Below are 25,679 nucleotides of genomic sequence, written 5' to 3'. Positions count from 1 at the left end.
CATATATTGGAAGTGAAGGTATTTTTCTTCTTTAAATAGACCCAGCATTAAATTCATAAGACATATTGCTTAGTGAATAAGACATTTTGAATTATCTTTATTTACAGAAGCAGAGGATGTATTTGTCAGGTTCTTGAGTTCAGAAAGCAACTCTGGTTACCTTGAATAAAATAGTAATTTTTAGAAAAGTGTCTGCTAAATCATGGGATTTCAAGGAGTGCTGTTGAACTAGGCTTGGACAAAGGTCAACATCAGCATGACAACTCAAGAGAAATTGCTTGGTCAGAACCTCATATTTTCATTGACTGTTATTGTTGCTGCTGCTGGCCCTGTACGCTTGACTCCACCAGTTGACAAAATCTCTAATTTGACACCGTATCTTTGTATAAATTTCTCAGACTTCATATTTCAGAACTTGAGCCAGGAGAATCTGAGTGGTCAGTCATGGGCCAACGCCCCGTTCTCTACCCGCTGAGGACAGGGGAGGAATATCTGCCCTCCTTAGATCTATAGGTCTGGCCATCTCTCCTTCAGGTGAAAAGGCCAGCTACATGTATTGCTTGAATGTCTGTCCACAGAGAGGACTTTCCTTCTCCGCTTCTTTTAGAGCCATCTGAAAGTGGTGGAACTTCTATGGCAGTTTCACATCTGGATTATACCAATATGTGGCACCATCTGTAAGCTGGGATTGAATTTGGGGACTCACGGGACCATAGCTGTGATTCAAGGGAAAGAAGGCAATGCAGTAAGAAGAGATGCAACTGAAACTGTGGGCCAGCTCCTCATGCAACTTAGCTGTGCCTGCAGAACCTGCTTGGGTTCGATTCTATACGTACCATGTCACTTGGTGTTGAGGTATTGCTGGACAAGCCTATCTGTGTGGCAGGTGAATCTAATGACACCTAATTGATGATGGATAGCTTTGCTCATAGTCCTTGGTCGCATCTTTATGGAACAAGGAGCTCAAGAACTGATAATTAAATCAAAATTATTTGTCGTAGGGATATGGCTTTGCTCTGACAACTAAGTTGCGTTTGTCATGATTCTTTCTCACGGGTCTCTCACTGCTGTGGCCTCTCCAGTTGCGGAGCACAGGCTCTGGACGCGCAGGCTCAGCAGCCACGGCTCAAGGGCCCAGCCGCTCTGTGGCATGTGGGATCTTCCCGGGCCGGGGCACGAACCCGCGTCCCCTGCATCGGCAGGCGGACCCTCAACCACTGTGCCTCCAGGGAAACCCCATGATTCTTTCTTGCATATACAGTTTTGTATTTAGGTACAGATATCCGCTGTGAAATTACGAATATGTAGCAAGGACTAAGTGTGAGTTCTGCTTCCATCACAGCCTGGATGACTGAAGAAGCTCCTCTTGCTTTAGGATCCTCCTAATACTTTGCAAATAATATAATCCATATTATGTCAATTAAGGTTTTTTAAAAGTAATATCATTAAAAGACTTAAACACAAGTTTGGTCAAAAAATCTAAAGCATTTTTTTTTCAGTCATTAGTTATTAATTTGCTAACTGACTTTGGCCAATTAACCTGTCCCTATAGCTTTATCATTAAAGTGAGTTTTCTTATCATATTTCTGGCTCTATCAGGACTTTCTGTATTTTTTTTTGTTTTTTTACACATTTATGTATTTATTTTTGGCTGCGTTGGGTCTTTGTTGCTGCACGCAGGCTTTCTGTAGTTACAGCGAGCGGGGGCTAATCTTTGTTGTGGCGCACAGGCTTCTCACTGTGGTGGCTTCTCTTGTTGAGGAGCATGGGCTCTAAGAGTGCAGGCTTCAGTAGTTGTGGCACGCAGGCTCAGTAGTTGTGGCACACGGGATTAGTTGCTCCGCAGCATGCCGGATCTTCCCGGACCAGGGCTTGAACCCGTGTCCCCTGCATTGGCAGGAGGATTCTTAACCAATGTGCCAGCAGGGAAGTCCCAGAAATTCTGTTTAATCATTGAAAACTATTGTGCAGTTCTGTTCTTTTTTACTGTCATTTTTTTCCCCTGATGACTCAGGTAATTAGAGAAAATAGTTATTTGAACACAGCTTTCATATTGATCAAGACATTTCTGAGAAAGACAACTCTGAGTAAACTATGTTGACTTATCTTGAGGTGATTCCTTAAATCTACAGTAAATAAAATGGAAGCTTTAGGAACTGCTTGATGATTTTTTTTTTTTTTCGGTATGCGGGCCTCTCACTGTTGTGGCCTCTCCCGTTGCGGAGCACAGGCTCCGGACGCGCAGGGCTAGCGGCCATGGCTCACGGGCTCCGCAGCATGTGGGATCTTCCCGGACCGGGGCACGAACCCGTGTCCCCTGCATCGGCAGGTGGATTCTCAACCACTGCACCACCAGGGAAGCCCTGCTTGATGATTTTTAAATATGTATTCTCTTTAGTCAATTCTATAAGTAAAATTTTATTTTCTTCAGAGGTATAATTTTCCCTTAATTTATTTCCCTTTTACATTTCTCCTATGATTTGTTGGAACCACTCTAGATTTATGTTAATATCTTAAACGTATAGAAAGTTTTCAAGCATAAGAGAACTCTAAACTAAAGAGTAAATTTCAGGGAGATACGCATGGGGTTTGGTAGACAGATCAGTAGGGAGCAGTAGCAGTTTTTCATAACTATGTATCAGAATGACTGCCTTTCTCTGTAGGATAAATTAAGTCTATAGTGGAGGCTTGAGAAAAGAGACATGTCCTGCTGAGCTGAGAAGGGTAAATGCAGAGGAAATTAAGAGTTTGACTCCTTGCAAGTGAAATTAGTGGTTTGCAATGTGAAGTTGGTCAAACATAAAGATAAAAATACTTGCTGTTTGGGTAACACAAATAGATACTAGTTATTAGTATCAACCCAATGTTAATTTTCTCTTAAGGACAAAGAAAAGCCATTTTAAATGAGAAGTCAAAATTTAGAGAATACCACTGGGAAATTAAAAAAATAAAAATAAAGGGGAGAAGGATTTTCTGAATGCCCAGCATAAATGAGAGTTCTTGTCAGAAACTGAAATTTAATCAGGTAAATAAAGAACAAATGGAGCATGTAATGAAATAATATTGAGACACATGTATGGCATATTGCCGGGATGAGATAACTTCAGTTTCATATTAAATAGCAAAATCAGTTATTTTATTAGATAAGCAATGACATCAATTCTATCATCATGCAAAACTATAGACAGTCAACTAAATTTAGGTATTTAAGCTTCCCAATAACATGTAATCAATGCATCAATTTGAATATGTCTTGAAAAAGATGGCAAAGGGTAATGTACTTTGAAACAATTTAAGAAAAGTAAATCATAGCTTTATTCACTCACTGTGAAAATTACCTTAATGTCCAACAATGCGGTTATTTTAAATAACAGCTTATTAAAATTATGTATCCTTTGAAATACGTATATTGAACATATGCTCTCTCTGATTTTATGCTTTCTTAATTTCTCCGTTCCCTCCTTAACGCTACCAGCCCTCAATAGAGTGAAATCTCACGTGTAATATTTCATACAGACCAAGGTAACATCAACGTCAGTAGCAACAACACAACAGCAGGCAATATGTGTTGAACTTTTTACCAAGTTCCAGTCTCTGCGTAAGTGCTTTATAGGAACTCTTCTCTTCACTTCTCCCAACAATTCCATAAAGTAATTTTTGTTGCAACTGAGACTCAGAAATGGAATGAATTGTGAGTTGACCAAGGTCATACTACTATAGGTCCAAGGAGTAAAAGCAGGAAGCCTGACTCCAGAGTCCTGTTCATTTTCAATCACAGTTGAACTTTTACCCTCTATTTCAGTCTCGACATCTGCATAGCACACCATCCCTAAATTTAGTGGTTCTAAAAACAGTATGATTTATTATTTCTCTTAATTTTGTGGATTGACTGGTACTATAGGCTGAATATTCATCTTTTCCCCAAATTTATATGTTGAAACCTAATCCCAATGTGACGGTATTAGGAAGTTGGGATTTGGGCAGGTGTTTAGGTCATGAGGATGGAGCCCTCATGAATGGAATTGGTGCCCTAGAGAGTTCCCTTTCCTCTTCTACCAAGTAAGGACACAGAAGAAGATGGCCTTCTATGAACCAGGAAGCAGGCTTTCATCAGACCTTGAATTTGCCAGTGGCTTGATCTCAGACTTCCTAGTCTCCATAATTGTGAGAGAGAAATTCTGTTGTTTTTAAGCCACCTAGTCTGTGATATTTTGCTATAGTAGCCTGAGCATACTAAGACAGTGGACTCAGTTAGGCAGATCTTCTGCTTCACGTGGTGTCAGCTGGGACTCTAATCACCCGGAAGCTGAACTAGACTAGAACGTCTAAGATGGCTCACTCACCATGGCTGGTAGTGGGTGCTGGCTGTTGTCTGGACACTTAGCTGAGGTTGTCAATGGGGGCACCTTAACTGTCCTCCACATTGCCTCCCTGTCTGCTTCGGAGTTCTCTCTGTGTAGTGGGTGAGTTCCAAGAGGAAACTTCCTAAACGTATGAAAGCAAGAACTGTAGATCTCTTAAGGCCCAACCTTATAAGTTATATGGTTACTTCTGTTGTGTTCTAGTGGTTAAGGAAACTTCTGGGTCCAGACCAGAATCAAGGGGAAGAGGAATAGACTCCATCTCTTTTTGGGAAATGTGGCCAAAATATGTGGCCATCTTAACATACCATGCTACTAATTTATTGTCATGTAGGTCATGTTGATTTCAATAAAAATGAACTTAGTATTTATATTTCAATATAATTAATTTAAAATTCCCTTATAGGTATATTTTAAATCATTAACTTCTGATTTTCTGTGTACTATTTGAATCACAAATGCTGAAGGTATATAACATTAGTGTATTAATTAAGCTTTCTATGACTGTGTATTTAATGGGATGCTTTGTTAGCCCTATGGAATGAAACTAGTTTTTTCTTTTTAGTGTGTGATATCTCTATTGATTATAAGATTTGGGGGGCTTACTTTTTTTTAAACATCTTTACTAGAGTATGATTGCTTTACAGTGGTGTGTTAGTTTCTGCTTTATAACAAAGTGAATCAACTATACCTATACATATATCCCCATATCCCCTCCTTCTTGTGTCTCCCTCCCACCATCCCTATCCCACCCCTCTAGGTGGTCAAAAAGAACCAAGCTGATCTCCCTGTGCTATGAGGCTGCTTCCCACTAGTTATCTGTTTTACATTTGGTAGTGTATATATGTCCATGCCACTTTCTCACTTTGTCCCAGCTTACCCTTCCCCCTCCCCGTGTCCTCATGTCTATTCTCTGCAGCTTTATTCCTGTCCTGCCCCTAGGTTCTTCAGAACCATTTTTTTTTCTTTTCTTAGATTCCATATATATGTGTTAGCATGTGGTATTTCTTTTTCTCTTTCTGACTTACTTCACTCTGTATGACAGACTCTAGGTCCATCCCCCTCACTACAAATAACTCAATTTTGTTTCCTTTTATTCCATTGTATGTATGTGCCACATCTTCTTTATCCATTCATCTGTTGATGGACACTTAGGTTGCTTCCATGTACTGGCTATTGTAAATAGAGCTGCAGTGAACATTGTGGTACATGACTCTTTTTGAATTATGGTTTTCTCAGGGTATATGTCCAGTAGTGGGATTGCTGGGTCGTATGGTAGTTCTATTTTTAGTTTTTTAAGGAACTGCCATACTGTTCTCCATAGTGGCTGTGTCAATTTACATTCCCAGCAACAGTGCAAGAGGGTTCCCTTTTCTCCACACCCTCTCCAGCATTTATTGTTTCTAGATTTTTTGATGATGGTCATTCTGACTGGTGTGAAGTGATACCTCATTGTAGTTTTGATTTGCATTTCTCTAATGATTAGTGATGTTGAGCATCATTTCATGTGTTTGTTGGCAATCTGGGTATCTTCTTTGGAGAAATATCTATTTAGGTCTTCTGCCCATTTTTGGATTGGGTTGTTTTTTTTTTTTTTTTTATATTGAGCTGCATGAACTGCTTGTACATTTTGGAGATTAATCCTTTGTCAGTTGCTTGGTTTACAAATGTTGTCTCCCATTCTGAGGGTTGTCTTTTCATCTTATTTATAGTTTCCTTTGCTGTGAAAAGCTTTTAAGTTTCATTAGGTCCCATTTCTTTATTTTTGTTTTTATTTCCATTACTCTAGGCAGTGGGTCAAAAAAGATCTTGCTGTGATTTATGTCATAGAGTGTTCTGCCTATGTTTTCCTCTAAGAGTTTTATAGTGTCTGGCCTTACATTTAGGTCTTTAATCCATTTTGAGTTTATTTTTGTGTATGGTGTTAGGGAGTGTTCTAATTTCATTCTTTTACATGCAGCTGTCCAGTTTTCCCAGCACCAATATTGAAGAGGATGTCTTTTCTCCATTGTATATTCTTGCCTACTTTGTCAAAGATTAGGTGACCATATGTGCATGGGTTTATCTCTGGACTTTCTATCCTGTTCCATGGATCTATATTTCTGTTTTTTTGTGCCAGTACCATACTGTCTTGATTATTGTAGCTTTGTCATATAGTCTGAAGTCAGGGAGCCTGATTCCTCCAGCTCCATTTTTCTTTCTCAAGATTGCTTTGGCTATTCGGGATGTTTTGTGTTTCCTTACAAATTGTGAAAGTTTTGTTCTAGTTCTGTGGAAAACACCATTGATAGTTTGATAGCGATTCCATTGAATCTATAGATTACTTTGGGTAGTATCATCACTTTCACAATGTTGATTCTTCCAATGCAAGAACATGGTATATCTCTCTATCTGTTTGTATCATCTTTAATTTCCTTCATCAGTGTCTTATAGTTTTCTGCATACAGGTCTTTTGTCTTCTTAGGTAGGTTTATTCCCAGGTATTTTATTCTTTTTGTTGCAATGGTAAATGGGAGTGTTTCCTTAATTTCTCTTTCAGAGTTTTCATCATAGTATATAGGAATGCAAGAGATTTCTGTGCATTAATTTTGTATCCTGCTACTTTACCAAGTTCATTGTTTAGCACTAGTATTTTTCTGGTAGCATCTTTAGCATTCTCTATGTATAGTATCATGTCATCTGCAAACAGTGACAGTTTTACTTCTTCTTTTCTAATTTGGATTCCTTTTATTTCTTTTTCTTCTCTGATTACTGTGGCTAAAACTTCCAAAACTATGTTGAATAATATTGGTGAGAGTGGACCACCTTGTCTTGTTCCTCATCTTAGTGGAAATGGTTTCAGTTTTTCACCGTTGAGAACGATGTTGGCTGTGGGAATGAAACATTTTTGTTTCTGGGAAATAGAGATATTAAAAACCATTTTTTTGGCATCATGTTCTTTACTTTTAGAATTTTTTTTCTAATATATATTATTTATATTAAACCACTACTTTATAGTTTTTTTCTTTACTAATTATTTTCATGTTATATTTTTGGAGTCCTTTGGCAATTGAAGTTTCACACAGCTTCCATTCCTAGGGCTAAGGAAATATAGTCCTATTACTTTTCCATGAAAAAGAAAAATAATTGACCGCATTTTTGTTTCACACATTTGTCTGATTGTATCCATCAAAACAATGGCTGAAAATATGCATGATAGTTATTTAGTAGTTGTGAAATTAATGATAGGACTTTAATCTGCAATTTCATTTTGACATTAAATTTTATTTAATTATTGTATATTATTATTTATGACTATTATTTCTTGATAGTGCTCTTAAATCTTTGAAGGCATTCCAGTAAAATTGGGAGCTAATGAATTTATTAGTTGGTAATTAGTATGATAAGAAGTGTAAATATATTGTTATATAAAACTGTAATCAGTATAAAAAAGTCACGCCCTTGATCTAAGTATTATTGAAAACATATTTGGAGAATGAAAATGCTTGTAATTAGAGCTTAAAATAATCAAATTGATGTTAGGCAAGCATGCTGTCATAACATGGACTGGTAATTTTGTAAACTGGGCTTAGTGCATTCAAATTCTTAAGCAAAATATTATCTTTGAAAGTCTATCATATTGAGACATAACCAATTTTTGTTTATTTAATTTTTCCCAGAAATTTAAGCAAGAACTGACTGTCTGCAGCTTCCCTTTAAAATGTGTTAAAGCATATAATAATATTTAAAATGTACTGGCCATGCAGTTTTACTGGCTGTCTGTTTGGAGCTTTGTATTGATCATTTAATATACACAAAAACCTCAAGGGAGAGCTGTTATCAATTATACCCGTTATAGAGATGAGGAAATTTAGGCCTAGAGAGTTGAATAAATTACCTAAAGTCACACAAATAAGAAGTGATGGAGGCTAAATATGATCCTTTAACTTCCTGTCTCTAAGCCTGTCCTTTTTAGACTATAATATGGTGTCCTATATATGTAATTAAAAGAGTTAACTATGATAATTCTTTCTACAGCATACACAATTTTAATTTATTTATTCACTTACCTTCTATGTGTCAGGCATTGTTTATGGCAATGAGGAAACAGTAAAGAGCAAAATAGATATGATAACAGGAAATCGAAAGTCTTTCCATATGAATGTTCATTTGAGCAGAGATCTGAGGAAGAGAGTTTAAAAAGATGAAAAGCAGCGATTGCTTGGGATGAGTGCCAAACAGTGAGAAAAGCCTATTAAAGCCTTACTTGACAGAAAGCAATGTTCAAGTAATTTAAAAAAGGTCAGTATATCTGGAATTCAAAGAAGCAGGGTATATAAATGGTCCACAAGTAAGGAAGGGTAAGATGATGTTTTAAATCCTGCTAAGTATTTAAATTTTAACCTGAGATCATTGAGAAGCCATTGATGTGTTTTCAGGAATGAGTTGGCAAATGAGACTGGCATGTTTAAAACATCACACTGGCTCCATTGTATAGAACAAAAGAAGTAAAAACAGATGATTAAAAAGTTTGAGGTATTTTTATATATTCAAGTAGACATATGGATGTACAGGACTAGAATTCAGAGGAGAGCTCTAGGCTATGAAAAAGTATCATATTTTGAAATAATTTGGAGTATAGAGATGCTGACTAATATAAAGAGGGTTGAAGATTAAAAGCAGAAAAAAGTTGAGGGGCTTTGTCTAATTCATAGGAACATGGAGGTTTAATGAATGGGTTAAGAAGACTGAGCCAGTTTTGGAGATGGCCACAGTGTAGATGAACCCCCTGGTGAAATTTTTGTTCAGTAGCAAAGCAGAAAGAGCGTTTGAAGAAAGAAAGAAGGTTAAGAATGTTGGGGCTTCCCTGGTGGCACAGTGGTTGAGAGTCCCCCTGCCGATGTAGGGGACACGAGTTCGTGCCCCGGTCCGGGAAGATCCCACATACCGCGGAGTGGCTGGGCCCGTGAGCCATGGCTGTTGAGCCTGTGGGTCCGGAGCCTGTGCCCAACAATGGGAGAGACCACAGCAGTGAAAGGCCCAAGTACCACAAAAAAAAAAAAGAAAAAATGTTGAATGCTGTTGAGGAGTTCAGTGAGACAGGAAATGAAAAATTAATTTGGATTGAAAAATAGAGAGGCCATTGGTTACTTTGGTGGGCACAATTTTGACAGAAGCTTGGGGTGGAAGCCAGATTGGCATGGATTGAGGAGTGAACACAAGGTGAGGAAAGACATACAGAAAGAAAAGACAAACTCTTCCAAGATACAAATCTTAAGACGAGGATAGGGAAAGTAGACTTGCAGGTAAAAGAACATGCCCCGGCAAAGATTTTTTTTTAAAGATCTGTAGAGGTATAATTGACTCACAATAAACTGTTCATATTTAAAGTGTATTTTTTAATTTTTATTTATATTGGAGCATAATTGATTAACAATGTTATGTTAGTTTCAGGTGTACAACAAAGTGATTCCGTTGTACATATACCTGTTATCTATTCTTTTTCAAATTCTTTTCCCATTTAGGTTATTACGGAATATTGAGCAGTGTTCCCTGTGCTATACAGTAGGACCTTGGTCGTTATCTGTTTTAAATATAGCAGTGTGTACATGTCAATACCAAACTCCCAATCTATCTCTCCCCACCACCCTTCCCCACTAGTAACAATAAGTTCGTTCTCTAAGTCTGTGTTTCTGTTTTGTAAATAAGTTCACTTGTATCATTATTTTTTTAGATTCCACATATAAGTGATATCATATGATATTTGTTTTCTCTTTCTGACTTACTTTACTTAGTATGATAATCTCCAGGTCCATCCATGTTGCTGCAAATGGCATTATTTCATTCTTTTTAATGGCTCAGTAATATTCCATTGTATATATACCAGATCTTCTTTATCCATTCATCTGTTGATGGACATTTAGGTTGCTTCCATGTTTGGGCTATTGTAAACAGTGCTGCAGTTTTGAACATTGGGGTGTATGTATCCCCCCCAAAATACAGTGTATTATTTGACAAATTTTGAAATACATATATCCTTGTGAAATTATCACAAGATGATAAATACAGCCATCAGTCCTCAGATTTCTTGATGCCTCTTTTTAGTACCTTCCTCCTGCCTTTCCCAACCCTTTGCTACAACTAAAGGCAGGTGCTTACCTGCTTTCAGCCATCAATAATTACTTTTCATATTCTATAATTTTATATAAATGAAAACATATAGTGTGTTTACATTGTTTATCTGTCCTCTTGTTTATCTGGTCTGTTTCATTTCAGATAGTTATTTTGAAAGCTCTGGTTTTGTGTATATCATGAGTTCATTGCATTGTATTCCATTACGTGGATATACCACAATTCATTTTTTCACTCACCTATTGATGTGCATTTGGACCATTTCCTTTTGGGCATGTCACGTACATTCTATGAATATGCATGTACAAATCTTTGTATAGACAGATGCTTTCTTTGTCTTGGAGAAACTGCCAAACTTTCCAAACTGATGGTACCATTTTCCATTTCCACTACCAGTGTATGAGGGTTCTAACTGCTCCACATCCTTACCAATACTTGGAATGGATAGCCTTTCTAATAGATGTGTAGTGATATTTCATCATGGTTTGAATCTTCATTTTTCTAATTATGTTGAACATCTTTTTATGAGCTTATTTTTCATTCCTATATCTTCTTTGGTAAAGTGTCCATTCAAATATTTTTCCCATTTATTTCTTGAATTGTTTGCTTTCTTATTAATTAGTGTGAGTTCTTTATATATCTTGGACACAATTTTTTTTATTAGATATATAGTTGCAAATAGTTTTTTCCATACTGTACCTTGTCTTTTCATTCTCTTACTGTTGTATGAAGAGCAGAGTTTTAAATTTTCATAAAGAACAAATTATGATTTTTTGATGTCATATTAAGGAATTGTTGGCCTAACTCAAATTCACAAATATTTTCTCCAATGTTTTTTCTAGAAATTTGAGTTTTAGGTTTTATATTTACATATAAGATTCATTTTAATTTAACTTTGTGTATGATGCGAGGTATGGATTTAAGCTTTTCCAGTAACATGTGGTGAAAAGATTAACCTCTTTCCTTTGAGATGTCTTTGTAACTTTTTCAAAAATCAATTGACCGTATCTGTGGGTCTATTTATGGTCTCTCTATTCTATTCCACTGATCTATTTTTATAATTGAGTGAGACTACCACACTGTGTTTGTGTTATTTCTTCTTAAATATTTGGTAAAAATTTCCAGTAAAGCCACCTGGTCCTGGGATTTTCTCTGTGGGAAGATTTTTAACTACAGATTCAATTTGTTTAATGAATACAGATGTATTCATCTTATTTATTTCTTATTGACTGAGCTTTGGTATTAATATACCTTTCAAGGAATTTTTCCACTTAATCTAAGTTGTTGAATTAAATGGCACAAGATTGTTGACAATATTTTCTTATCTTTTAATCTGTGTAGAATCTATAGTGATGTTACCTCTCTCAGTACTAATATTAGTAACTGGTGTCTTCTCTCATTTTTCCTGATACATTTGAAATTAATTGATTTTATTCATCTTCTCAAAGAACCAAATTTGTGTTACATTGACTTTTTCTAGTGTTTTTTTTTTCCCCTCCATTCATTTCTTATTTTTGTTTGTTTGAATGTTAACTTTTATTTATTTAGTGGTTTTAAAAAAAAGACATAATTTAGGAATACTCTGGGGCCCATCTTGCATCATAGGGATTTTTCTTTTAAATCTTTAGGAATTAAACCACTTTGGGTAGGATCCTATTTTTTTACAGTTATAAATAATAACTAGATATAATTGAAACATAACATTGTATTAGTTTAAAGTATACAACATAATGATTTGATACATGTATATTTTGCAAAATAATTACCATAATAAATTTAGTTATCCATCACCTCACATAGTTACAATTTTTTTCTTGTGATGAGAACTTTTAAGATTCACTCTCTTAGCAACTTTCAAATATACAACACTGTACTGTTAATCATTTCTTGATCTTTATTATTTCTCCTGCTTACTATGGGCTTATTTTCCTCTATATTTGTAGATTCTTAAGGGAGAGGCTGAGGCTTTTTATTTGAAACCTCTCTTCTTTTCTGACAGGCAATTAAATTTTCCCCTGAGTACTTCTTTAGTGGCATTCTACACATTCTGATATGCTATATTTTAATTTCCATTCAGTTAAAAAATAATTCCTAATTTCCTTGTTTGCTTTGTTTTTTAGATTCCATGTATAAGTGAAGTCATAATGAGAGTTTTTTATCTTGAATGGGTATTAGATTTTGTTAAATGCTTTTTCTGTATTGGTTAATATGTTTATATAATTTTTTCCCTTAGCTTGTAGATGTGAGAGTTTATACTGCTTTATCTTTGAATGTTGAAACAGCCTTGTTTGGCAGAAATAATTCCTACTTCTTAGTTGTATGTAATTCTTTTTGAACATTGTTGGATGATATCTTAATATTTCATTATATGTATATTATACCTATGTTCATGAGAGATATTGTTCTGTAGGTTTTATTTCATGTAATATATTTAACTGATTTTGGTAGTAGGGTAATGCTGTTCTCATAAAAAGTTAGGGATTTTTCTCTCCCCTGTTTTCTGAAAGAGGTTTTATAGAATTGGCAATATTCATCTTTAAATTTTTGGTGGCATTCATTGTCAAAAATATCTGGGCACGGTGAGAGTTGTGTTAATCTGGCTAGAAGTTGGGCGATTTTTAACTTTTTCTGTAGTTGTAGATTCAGGGCCTTCAAATTCCTCTACTGTCCTTGTTTTTGTTTCCCCTGTTGTCCTTGGGCTTTCTTAATAACACCTCCTTCCATAGAGTTTGTGTCATGCACCTCTTTTAGCTCTAATCCCACTGTTATTACACGGAAGCCCTGTTGGTGTGGTAGTAAAATGTGAGGGAGGGGAATGTTCCCTAATCTAGTGTTTATGTCATTTTCTTTCCCTTCACCCCATTTAGGTGAGATAGGAAGCATAGAGGATTCTGGAATTGGGGAAATAATTTTCCCCTATTTAGGATAAAACTCTAGTAAAGTCCTTTCCTCTGGAGTATAGAGATCTTGGTTATGGAGAACACACTTGGATTATTCCAAAATATTTACATTTCCCCTGACCTTGCCAGAGCCTTGGGGGCACATTTCTTGGCTCTCCACCATGAGAACTTGTGGGGGAGTGTTCCTGGAGGGGAAACCCACAAAAATATGTGGACTTCTCTAAGACTTTGTCCCCCAGGATTTTCTCGTTGTCATGTTAATCAATAGTCAGCTTCCAGCATGCTATTAGAATTGTCATTAGATACTGTATCAATTTATGTGCAGGAGAGGAGATCTCAGCTGTGACTCTCTGGATCTGTCTCTCTGCAGATTTCTCAGTGCTTCTTGCCCTGCTACTTCAGTTCTCTGAGGGGTCCTAGAAAAGTCATTGTTTTTCAGTTTCTCCGTCATTATTGTTGTGAGGGCAGGCGTGACGACTTCCAAGCTCACTCCTGCCCTCACATGCTTTCCTGCCCACCTGCCTTTACATGTCACCACTGAAGCCAGAAGTCCTGTGGCATGTTTATTTCAATCTTTAACTTACTTTAACATATTTCAATATACAAGTATATTTCAATCTACAAGTATGTTCTTCCCTCTATTATAGAGACCTTCATAGTTGAAGAAAAAGATAAAGCTAAAGAGATCATTGTAAATTCAAATATTTTGAGACTATATAATATATTCTAAGTGTAAGAAACTTAGTTCTGGATTAATACTGCATTTTATATTGAAAACGTTGGAGTGAAGTCTGTTTCTATGTTTTCAAGAAACGTTGCTTTTAGCAGAAAGTAATAAATGTTCTTTGAATATTGTCATGCATGGTAAATTCACCATTTTGATATCCGCAATTTCAAAGTGGTTGGCAAAGTACATATCAGATAAAGATCCCATCAGAATGAATGAACACTGACTAAAACAGTGCACTCCATTTAAGCATCTTGCCAAGGGACTTTGTTTCAGTTATAAACACTTCTTGTATTAAATTTTTAAAGCAGATTTAGGCACTAAATGGAAACCTGGATTCGATTCTCTCCGAGTGCTCTGTCAAATCTAAGAGAAGATGTGTTGCTCTTGGTTAATTTCAGCCTGAAATTCTGTAATAATTATTTCTGGCATTTTGGATGGGCTGAAACCTCCAACTTGCGAGTTGATAGTATGAAACCCCTTTCTGTCCCCCAAAGCTATATGACACATAATTATTTTAAGTGTTTAAAATTCAAATTACAGTTATTTTAGAATTCTGTGAAACTCCTTGTGATAATTAGAGATCTGTTTGAAGCAAAGTGACTACGTATCTAACGAGGAGGTTTGGGAGCTGGTAGAGGCACGCAAGCTAGGAAAATGACAGCGCCTTCTTCCTCTGCCTTCCCAGATAGCCGCAGTATCTCCTCTGCATATAGAACTGGGCTTTTACAATGTCAAAGAGAATCTGTCTTTACTGGATTTGATTTTTCCAACCACAACAAAACAGAAAAGGGATTTTGAGGTCCAAACTATTTGCACACTTGCTCTGCAGTATTCATGACTTGAGATGCCTGAGTTTGAATCCTGACTGTTACTTAGCTTTGAGACTTTGGGCAAGGTACTCAACCATTCTGTGTCATTTTAAAGTTAAAAAAGTATTATTTTTTGACTTTTATAAGGGTTGGATTTATATATAAAGTGATTTGAACCCTGTGAACATTGTCCATACATTGTCCATACATAAGTGTTTACTAGTATTGTTAAGGTTTTGCTGTAATAATTCACAAATCATACTATCAAATATACATCATAGTTTATTTACAAAGATGTCCAGAGAATTGGTTTGGATCATTAAAAATAAATGATTGTAATACAGCAATCTTCTTTTAGGACATGTCAAAACCAGTATTGGAAATCACTGCAGGAACTTTCTTGTTAATTAATCAGTTTTCCAATCAGCCCTTTCTTTTATCCACATCTTATTTTTAGAAATATGACAAAATCTTGATATTTTCTACTTGAAGTAGAAATTAAAATATTCATCAATAAAAATATGAACCATATTCCCCCTGATGCTTTTGCTTACTAGAGAGACTCAAATTACAAAATGGTTCATTTTTAACTCTTACTACGATAGACTCAGGATACATAGTCGGAAAGGCAAAACGTATCAGGTGATAATTAGATATGTTTCATGTCATTACAGCCTAGACTGGAAATGGCTTTTTGATGAATTTCTGTGTTATTTTATCAGAAGTCTTATTCTTAGCAGTGTTTTATATGCCATTTGGATTTGTTATTATTTTCTCATTGTAGGGTTTATAAGTTTCCACTTTCCATATCTTTCTTCTCTGTAATTAGATATCTCTTACTGACTCTCTTTTCTTTTTAGATGTCATGTTTGTTTGCTATTGGTTTTTCAAAGTCTGCTCAGCAGGCAGGTCCCTAAAATGAGAGAAACTACAGAAGTTGGGGATAGTGATTCAGACTTTTGCAGGTGGGCTTTTGTCTACTGTCGCCCCTTTTCTGCCATGTGAGGACACAGTGAGAAGTCAGCAGCCTGCATCCCAGAAGAGGGCTCTCACCAGAAACCAACCATGCTGACTTCCAGCCTCTAGAACTGTGAAAAATAAATTATCTGTTGTGCATAAACCACCCAGTCTATGATAATTTATTATAGCAGCCTGAACTAAGGCAATGTTCCTCTATCCACCTGTGTCTCTACCTGTGCCTTGCACTGAGTGACGCATAGAAGGCCTTCAATAGTTGTATGACGGCTGAATGCTACCTGTAGTTTTTACCTTTCCTCCCAAGTTTAAAACACCTTAAAAGTAGAAATCGTGTCTCATTCTCCATACTGCCTAAAAGAGCGGTGCACGTAGTAGGTGGTCAGTAAAAACTCATTATCGACTGATTACAGAAAGAAGTTTAATAACATCCTTCAGTTTTAAGCAGAAGATCCACTTTTCTTTTTCTCTTTATGGTTGACAGTACCCAGATACTCAAACCTAAGCTGTGAGGGACAGTTTTACAACTCTTTAAAGTAAACCAAAATCCTCTTTAAGCAGCGTCTTTAAAGTCTTTGAACATCCCAACAAGGTTTCCTCTATGCCAAGCTATGATCACCTTGGGGGATTTATGGTGAGGTCCATTCTCATAATTGCAGGGCTGGGCTTGAAGCAAAGTTCCTGTGCAAAGCTTTGCCTGGTTTGGAGGCTTTATTAATCTTGGCAAATGGGAATAAGGCTAGAAACCGGGGCTGCAGCTGAGGGCCAGGGGTCCCCTCCCTATTCCTTCAGACTAAGGCACAGGCACAGCCAGCTTCAGAGGGGTGGGGGAGAGGTGTCTCTCCCACGTAAGGTCTCTGCCCCGTCCAGACACTACACCTGGCCACACTCGGAAGTGGTGGGTGGCTGTCCCTTGAAGAGGCCATTCGCCTTTAATAAAAAAAACCAAAAACAAACAAACAAACAAAAAACAACAACAACAAAAAGAAGAATTATCTGGGGCTATGTAGGGTTTTTTAAAATTTATTTTTTTTGTTTCTTATTTTTTGATATATATATGCATATATATAACAGTTTTATTCTGATATCATTTACATACCATAAAATTCACCCACTTTAGTGTACAACTCAATGAATTTTAGAATATATGTGTGTATATATATGTGTATATATATATATATATATATATATATATATATATATAAAATTTGTGTTGAAGTATAGTTGATTTACAACGTTGTGTTACATTTTTGAAAAATACCAAAGCCAAGGATCTACCTCCAGCGATTCTCATGTAGTTAGATATGGATGGGACCTGGAAACTGGGATTTTAAAAGTAACTCTTATATACAGCCAGTATCGCAAGCCAGTGGGTTGGTGAATCCATTCACTATATACTAAGTATGTCCCTTTAGAGTGATACCTATGGTCCTGAGTTCAAAACTCAGGGTTTATTTTTTACCCCCTTTGGAGTAGCATGCTTAGTTTTGTCAAACAACACTAATGATGGAAAATATTGAAATTGCTTATGAATGTAATATCATTGCTGAACTTATTTTTTTCCTCTAGATGAGCACAAATGAGTCTTTGAAACAGAAAAAGGCCTACAATTAACTCTATTATTTACAGCCACTGTGATTTGACAGCAGAGTCTAACACTTGCTGGGTCAAATGGTGTCTGAATAAGTATTTGTCATTTATTTTTTCTTCTTGATCTCTGTGTGTTGAGCAAATGTACAATGACTGATGGGTCATGTTACTATGCATTCCGTGTAGCTGATCCTTTTGATAAAGTTGCACGATACTTTTCTCAATTTTAGAGCTTAGAAATGAAAACTCAAAAGATTTTTCTCTGAATATTAATGTTAACATCAATGTTAGACCAGAAGATGTTAAAGCAGTTAACATATTCATCTATAAACCTGAAATTATGTATTTGTTTTTAAAGAATAGCATGATGTTTACTTCAATTAATTTCTAATTTAAGCTTAACTCGCAAAGTTGTATGTGTTAGTCCAAGTATATATACCAGGGAATCTTCAGTTCTCTGATAGGAATGATGGAATCAATTGTGAGGTGTCTGATCGCTTGAGTCTTTTCTTTAAGATGAGTTGACGCCAGTTATACATATGAGTCAGTTATATATGGTTCTATCTATATTTTAAGCAGGTGTGAGAAGTAAGCCTATTTCCAATGTATACCTTTAAATTAAAGTATTATGTAATTTAATTGTGTTATTCATAGGGTGGTTGTGTAATTTATAAGAAAGCTTATTTTGTAATGTTCTAAAAACCCCAATTTAAACGAGAATAATCAACATCTTATTCCAATAATTTCACTGTATAACCACATAATTTTGTTTGGAGAAAACATTAAAACTAGTTTTGAGATCCCAAAAGAACATGTAACTCTTTTTTTTTTAATCCTATAACCTAAAACCCAGAATATGCTTTGCACACAAACATCATCAAAAATTTTAATTTCGGTAGATCAGATATGATCAGATCATCTGTCTACGTTATGGTAAATGAAGTGGTAGTCACGGAGGGCTTCTCCAAGCTGTGCTGTATCAGTGATAATATTTTTCAGTTCCTTTGGAAATGTGAGACGAGATAATTCACTCTCATCCTCTGTCTTTTGCTAATGTTAAAAACATAATACTAAAAAGCCTAAAGATATGCAAACTTGATCGGTGCCTAGAGCTACTTAATGTCAGAGGTAGGAGTAGGAGCCATGTATTTAGATTGAAGTTCAAGACTTTTTCACCTTGACAACTACCTCTTTCTCAAATGACTTCTTAATTTGAACTATGCATTTAGTCCAATATTTTGTAATGTCGGACCCATTTATTATTTAATGTATTATAATAGATATGCCCCTTATATTCTGATCTAGATTTTAAGTTACTTCTACTACAAGATCTTGTCCCAGAATCTTTCTATGCTTTGCGGGGCTTAATTGTATGAAAACAATCTTAATAAAATCTTTTGGATTCTTAAACTTAGCATTCCCCATTGACCTTACCTTCTTACATAACATCTATAGTTAACTCCAGTCAAGCCTCTTCCTGTTTCATGCCAATAAGGACTTTACTGGATCACACCTTGCTACACTCTTTGAGTGGTTGTTACTGAAAAATTGTTGAGTGGGTAAGATACATATTTTTCTTTTTCTACTTTACCTATAATTCACAGCAGGGGTCTTATTTTCATTAGATTTAACTATAAAAGGTAGAGCCATGGGGAATTAGACAACTGAATTTGGCATTCCTCTAAGTACAGTGAATTAAATCTTTTACTACATTGCCTTTTGCTTAAGGGAGAGTGGAGAAAGTAGTATTATTTCTGAATTTCTGTATTGGATATTTTCCATAAGACTACTAAGCATCATTCTTCATCTGATACACAGTCAGATGAAGTACTATTTTTCAGATGATTTCTACTTCACATGTACATATACCATTTTTAAAAGATATATTTAGGGACAAACATTCTAGTAGGTCCCAGTTCTTATATTGGGATTTAATAAACATAAAATCACCTCAGAGTGACTACATAAGAATAAGGTAAGTACTTTGACTAAGTCAGCAAAGCTAATAAATGACAGACAGGGATGTCTGAACTCTCACAATGCCCTCTTTCCCCATCATTTGCTCCCTAAATACAGGGAGCTGAGCTTTTTAGAAGAAAAGATCATTTAAAACAAAACAAAACAAGCCATGCTCTCATCATATGGGGCTTCTCCTTCCTTAAAAATGGCAAATCAGGAGCACATTTATTTATATATTTAATTAAGTTAAATACTCTTGAATAGTTAAGGTAACTTCTTTTCCTGTGATTACTCCCCTTGAAGAATCTAGTTTTGGGTAGTTCCTTGCATCTTTAATGCATAATTTTAGTAAAACTGTCCAGAAGGTAAAATTGAGAAATTAATTCTCCTTATTTTAGATATGGTGGTAAATCTGAGGTTAAAATTTTGATATTATATGGGGATTATTTTATTGTTGAAATTATATATAAACGTTATTACATGATGAGCAAGAGTGTTTTCCAGAATGGTGTCATCCATAGAGTAGCTACTTGAGCATTTGAAATATGGTGTATCTGATTTGAGATATGCTTTATGTGTAAAGTGTACAGTGAATTTTGAAGACTTAGTTTGAAAAAAGAATGTAAAATATCTCTTATTTTTTATTTTGATTTCATGTTGAAATTGCAATATGTGGGATATATTAGATAAATAAAACATTAATATTTAATTTTAAGTATTATTCACTTTTGAAATCTGGCTGATAGAGAATATAAAATTGTTTTTTGCTCACATTATATTCTATTGGACAGCAGAATTCTAGAGTGATAATCAAAGTACCTTATAAGCATAAATAACATTAATGTATGCCTTATAGTAAATAGATATATAAATGAGACATTGCATGTGATATTTTTATGGAATTTTATACAATTGTGTTCAATTTTTTGGCTCAATAGTAGTTATATTAATCCAATAATCTGCCTGGGTTTTAGATTTTAAGTGTAGCAATAGCTCCTATTTAACTTAGTATGTGCATAAAATTGATTAGGCTATCAGGAGATTCTGTACAATTCAGTAATAATACAGAATTGTTATTTTAAAAAATCCTATAGGATATAATTAGTAGATAATATTTTAAGACCTCACTTAAAAAAATTAATGTTATTTCTATAAGTACATAGGCCTTAGGATTTAGTTTGTTTTTTGTTTGTGTATTTGGTTTTCTCTATTAATTCAACTAAAGATGAGGGAAGATCCAATTATTGAGGTTCTGTTCTGTTTCGGGCATTGCGTACTAGACACTTCAGAAATATTATCTCATTTATTCTTCAAAACAATCCTGTGATATGATCCATCATAAGATGAGTCTCCTTTGACAAATGATTTTTACTGTTAATTCATCTGTGAAGTTCACTGGTGAGCAGCTGAGAACCTATGAGGGCCACATAGTGGAGACCCTAAGAGCCTAGCCTCTACCTAAAATGTGACCCAGTCTCCTACCAAAATTGCTTAAACAATAGACACAAAGTGGGACTTCCCTGGTGGTGCAGTGGTTAAAAATCTGCCTGCCAATGCAGGGGACCTGGGTTTGATCCCTGGTCCGGGGAGATCCCACATGCCATGGAACATCTAAGCCCGTGCACCACAACTACTGAGCCTGAGCTCTAGAGCCCGCAGGCCACAGCTACCGAGCCTGTGTGCCACAACTACTGAAGCCCATGCACTGTAGGGCCTGCGTGCCACAACTACTGAGCCTGCGTGCTGCAACTACTGAAGGCCATGCGCCTAGAGCCCGTGCTCCACCACAAGAGAAGCCACTGCAATGAGAAGTAGCCCCCGCTCGCCACAACCAGAGAAAGCCCGTGCGTAGCAACGAAGACCCAACACAGCCAAAAATTAAAAAGAAAAAAAAGGCACAAAGCAAATAGCATACAACAATAAGGAAGATTAAATTTTAAAATATCATTTATATAAATTGGATTACATCAATAAAGTTATCACCTTCTCCCCATTGGTCTTAGTGGTACAGTATTGTTTGAATTATACAAGTTAGAGATCATAGTGCTGTCTTTGAATCATTCATCTTTCTTAGCCTCACATTAAATTATATCCAAGTTCCATTTTTCTTGAATTTTGTTCCTCTTTTCAGTTTTAGGCTTATACCTCTCCCAGCCCTAAAGTCCAGGCATCCATGATTCCTCACATACTATTACACTAGCCTCTAAACTCCAATGTCTCCCCAAACAACTGTGGTCCATATTTCTACCAGTTGTAACTTTTTAAAATAAAACATAGATCTGATTTTTAACTCCTCCTTAATAAGCAAACATTTGTAATTGTCTCCAAATAAAATACAAATTCCATCCATTTCAGATATATCATTCTTTCAATTCCCAACTCCTGTTTTGTCATGTGCCATACATGGATCCAATTTCATAGGGCTATTGGGAGGCAAAATAATATAGCGATTAAACTATGGACTTTTAAATTAATTTTGGTGGTTGAGGGCTGACTTCATAACTCTACTTTCTCTGTGGCTTTGGTAAAATTACATCTATAGAATCAAAATTATACAATTAACTATAAACATAGTGATTGCTATTGTGAGAGTAAAATGTTTAATGTATAAAACATGCTGTATTACCGCTTAATATGTGTTAGCTTTTAAATTTGGGGTTGCATTGTGTCTCTCCAAAACGATGTATTGAAGTCCTAACCCTCAGCATTTCAGAATATGAGTTTATTTGGAAATAGACTTGTTGCAGATGTAATTATTTAAGATGAGGTCACATTGGACTAGGGTGCATTTCTAATCCAATATGACTGGTGTCCTTATAAGAAGAGGATCATGTGGAGATGCAGAGATACATGGGTGATACCATATGAAGACTGAGGCAGAGAATGGAGTGCTGGCCTACAACCCATGGAATGCCAAAGATGGCTGGCTGTCACCAGGAGCTTGGAGAGGGGTATGGAAGGTTCTCTCTCAGAGTTTTCAGAAAGATCCAGCAGTGCCAAAACATTGGCATTAGACTTCTAGACTCCAGAACTGAGAGAATAAATTTCTGTTGTTTTAAGCCACCCAGTTCGTGGTACTTTGTTATGGTGGCCACAGGAAACTGATACATTTTATTATTTCATTTTTTAATTACTTATATCCTCTTATCTTTATTCCTTTGCTCTCACTTTACTAGTTGGACTTTCCAATGATTAATCCCTGTTTATCACTTCAGTTCTTTAATTTATGTCTGTATCTCTACCATCCACTCCTTACTCTTAGCTATTAATTCATATTAGCTAAGAGGCTAAGAGGCTAGGCTCTTATCTATTAATTAATCACATAGTATATACCTTTACTATTGTCCTTTTCAGAATATTATTTTATTGTTTATGTAGATCTCCGTTGTTTCAGTATAAAGTCCCAGGATTCAGAAACTACAATTTATCTGCTTTCAATTCTTTGTTTACCCAGTATGTTTCACGGTGCCTTGCACATAGAAGAGTCTCATGAAAGGTTTTTGAATTTAGAATTGCTTTTTGTTTTTTTGTTTTCAGTAACTGTGACCATGACTGAGTATTGTTCCTAGAACTTCTTTTTAATGCTATTTCTAAAATGCATAGAAATATTAAAAACTTATAAGAAAATATATTAAATATATTAGACAAATATGCTAAGTGCATTTATATCTCTATAATGATCTTCAATTTATAAGACAAGAAGCTAGGTACATTGCACATTAAACTTTTAACATTAAATTATTTTTTTTCTATCAGGATATTTTGTTTGCAAATTAGAGGAATGCCAAACTCCTAAAGATTTCTTTGTTAAAGGAATACATACATTTAAAAGTTAGATTTTATCAAGTTCAACATGTATATATCAAATTTTAGAAACGTAAACTATTAGTAGAAAGTTGAACTATTTAAAATTAGAATGTCACAATCATAATTTACTTTTGAATCTTACTTTCACACTCAACTCTAAAGTCAAAGCTCTAACATTTCTTGTTGTTTAACTAAAAGCAAGGCATATCACATTTCATATCTATCACTTATTTTACTATAGCATGTTAGATATGTTTATAATGATAAATAATATATTTTTAATTTCGGCAATAAGATACCTCAGGCAGGCCTGAATCCTGGGTGGCAAGGAAATATTTGAGCTTTGATGCACTCTACCTTACAGTAAACACCCAGGAATGTTCTGAGGTAACACGTACATACACCAAGAGAGTCAGAATTATTTTCCACAGTTGGTAGAATTTGTGAAGATATGAATTTCAAGGAAGCTTGTACCTCTGGCTAGAAGGCTGCTTTGTTTGTGGTTTACAGTGCTAAGTTTTATGTTTTACCTGTGTCTCTTAGCATTGTTCTGCTAAGAGACAGGTGTAATTATATCACCATCAGACTTGTGACAAGCATACATTTTATAAGTTGTGGTACTTGGCCATCAAACTAGCTTTCTCACACATTACCTGATATAGTGGTTGACGTGGAATTTGATTTTAATTTTTAAAAACAAAGCAATACAGGGTTCATTTTCATTAAAATATGTTCACACCCTGAGCATAGGTTATATGCATCTAATTTCATGGTTTATACAGAACCTACAGATAATTCTATACACTTGGTCCAAGTTTTCACTGGGGGAAGCACTAAGAAAAACGAACAAACTAAAAATGAGGTCTGGAGGGTTATATTCTTCCTGATAAAATTTAGTGTCCATCTGTAATTGTGGTAAAAATGTTTAGGAAAATTCATCATCTGCTTACAAAGTTGGATAGCATTTTTATTTGCCTCTAGAACTCACTTTTCAAGATTAATGAAGGCTCTTACCTCTTCAACTCACCTTTTTCATATTTCTGATACTAACAAAAAGCTAACACTCTGCTGAAGACACTACTTCTCCGCGTCTCTTCCTGGTGGAGTTTGTGCTTTCTTCCACACTCTGGGTACACCACTGTCCAGACGTATGGTAAATGCTTTTTTCAGTTCCTCAGCAGCTTCCCTGCTACTATTCCTTGATCTAATTTTTGAAAATTCTTGCCCATTTAAGACCCACATTATTAGAATAAAATGCCTTCTACCCCTATGCACCAATGGTACCTACCATTTTATTAGAAATTTTGCCCTGTGGGTTACAGTATTAATACTGTTCTTGTCAATCGATCCATCAGTCTGATTCCTCAGTTCCTTGTCTTTCTTGCCTCTAACAACATATCTTCCATAACTCCTTCTAGTTACCTGCACCCTAGAATTTAGCGCCTGCGACTGCTGGACTAATGAACTGATACATTGGTACCTCCCTCTTCCAACAGAACTTCTCTTTCTAACAACTGATTTACTCCCCTAATTTTTTTTCCCTCCACCATGTTGGGTGTTCAGGTCTGTCTTATTCCTCTAATTTCATCTAACTTTCTATACTCTTTTTTGATAGATGTTTCTAACACTGAGGGTGACCAAGTGTCATAGTCTACTCTGGACTGAGGGCTTTCTGTGGATTCAGGACTTGCAGTGCTAAAACCAGGACAGTCCCAGCAGGATCAGGGCAATTGGTCATTTTACTTCAATTACTGTAACCCCTATATTAACTATCCTAGCTCTGGTTCTACCAGACTGGTGAAACCATAAACCACATGTTGAGGGGGAGAGGTTGATTTAGGTTTTGCAAACAGATAGGTTACAGTTTGGGTTACAATCCAGAGGAGTTAGGGATTTTCTCTCTTCTGTTACTCCTGTGTTTTACTTCCTATTGGATCTAGACTAATTCATAATTTTAGACCAGGATTATTTAAATTTATCAACAGCAAGCATTTTTTTTTTTGTTGTTGTTTTTTTTTTTTTTGCGGTATGCGGGCCTCTCACTGTTGTGGCCTCTCCCGTTGCGGAGCACAGGCTCCGGACGCACAGGCCCAGCGGCCATGGCTCACGGGCCCAGCCGCTCCGCGGCATGTGGGATCCCCCCGGACCAGGGCACGAACCCGTGTCTCCTGCATCGGCAGGCGGACTCCCAACCACTGCGCCACCAGGGAAGCCCAACAGCAAGCATTTTGACTAAACTCTCTTAACTGGTTTTATTTCTCGCTGTTAATTCCATTACACTCAAAGTCTCCTAACTTGATTTCCATTTTGGACGTACCTTTTCGTTAGTAGGGGTGATATCATTGTTTAGTCTCTGCATCTAAGAGAATATCTTTTTGTTTCCCTCTTTTAAGAATGTGTCCTTATTGGAATGTTTCCATGATATTATAGATTCTTT

The sequence above is a fragment of the Kogia breviceps genome, chromosome 6, assembly GCF_026419965.1.
Source record: "Kogia breviceps isolate mKogBre1 chromosome 6, mKogBre1 haplotype 1, whole genome shotgun sequence".
NCBI classification, from domain to species: domain Eukaryota; kingdom Metazoa; phylum Chordata; class Mammalia; order Artiodactyla; family Physeteridae; genus Kogia; species Kogia breviceps.
This window is presented reverse-complemented; position numbering follows the sequence as displayed.